The sequence below is a fragment of the Epinephelus lanceolatus genome, chromosome 6 (genome assembly GCF_041903045.1).
Source record: "Epinephelus lanceolatus isolate andai-2023 chromosome 6, ASM4190304v1, whole genome shotgun sequence".
Classification (NCBI taxonomy): domain Eukaryota; kingdom Metazoa; phylum Chordata; class Actinopteri; order Perciformes; family Serranidae; genus Epinephelus; species Epinephelus lanceolatus.
The window spans coordinates 9,534,108-9,535,509 of NC_135739.1; positions in this window are offsets into that span (position 1 = coordinate 9,534,108).

A 1,402-nucleotide genomic window follows, 5' to 3' on the forward strand; every position below is an offset into this window, starting at 1 on the left:
AGACATATGGTGAGTGTAATAGGATGAGTATTTCCCATATCATATAAAAATACTTGCAATCTTTGAAAAAAAAACATAAACAAACAGAAATGGACTGAAGTGGCAGCAGCATGGATCGAAGCTTTGAGATATGTTGAAATTGCGTTTATGTTGGGAATATTTCATTCACAGGCATAAAAAGGAAAAAACATAAAATGATGATGACATCCACAATCATCCACACTGTAAGTGAACTACTGATACTTCATGATTATTGCTGTCGCTCCAGTTTCTCACTGGCTGTATATCTGCCACTTTAACCACCTCCTCAATGATTCCAGTACCCTCAATTCAAATAGTCGTCTAAAAGAAAATTTATATGAGATCATTTTGATTCTGAATTTTGACTGAATCCTTATAGGGGACCTGTTATGCTTATTTTCAGGTTCATACCTCTATTTTAAGATAAGACTTTATCAAGATAAGACTTTATTAATCCCACAATTCGGATATTCACACACTGGGTATCTACTAGAACATATAAACATGCTTTAATGTTCAAAAAACAATTTATTTTCCTCATGCTGTCTGTGCTGGAGCACTTATATTCATCCTCTGCCTAAAATGCTCCGTTTTCGCACCTATCTTTTTGAGCCCAGTCTGCTCTGATTGGACAGCGTTTCCAAGTCTTCCCTATTTTGGCATCTCTGCGCTATCACTGCAGCTGAGGAATGACTATAAAAGAGTATTGCTGCATTTTTTCCCCTTAAAAACCACCAATAAGAGCTTGTAAATGCAAGTGAACATGTTCCAGCAGGTATAATTCAAAATGAAGGCAAAATTAATCAGAAGATATTATGTTTCCCTGACGTTAGCATGTAGCTAAATGTAGCAGTGTATAGAAAGTAAATATGTGCAGTGGCGTGCCTGGAGCAGATGACCATATAAAGAAATCCATCACAATCTTACATCATGATGTAGCCAAAGTAGAAAAAAACGGAGGAAGCTGAATAATCAGAATGGTCTGAGGTTTGCCTGAGGTTTTTGTTCACAGGGATTACCATTGCATATGTTTATCTCAATTTTTTAAAATTTTGGTAATGTTTAATATGGACATGTATGCATTTTTAAATTTCTCCGAGCGATTTTGGATTAGTTGGATCTGATTTGGTACATTATGACAATTTATAGTGTCCGACAAACAAGCGGTATTAATTGACACACCTACAGCTTTACAGCTAATACACATTTAAGGGTGTTTCCTGTCACTTAAGCTACTGTTTTCCTGTTATTCAGACAACCAGCTCCGAGAACAATTGCTTCTCCTCACATGACCAAATTCAGCCAGAATCATGCCAGATCATTTAGCTGAAGTCACATCAGGATAATAAGTTTATTCCAGGTCATCTACACTATAATACTA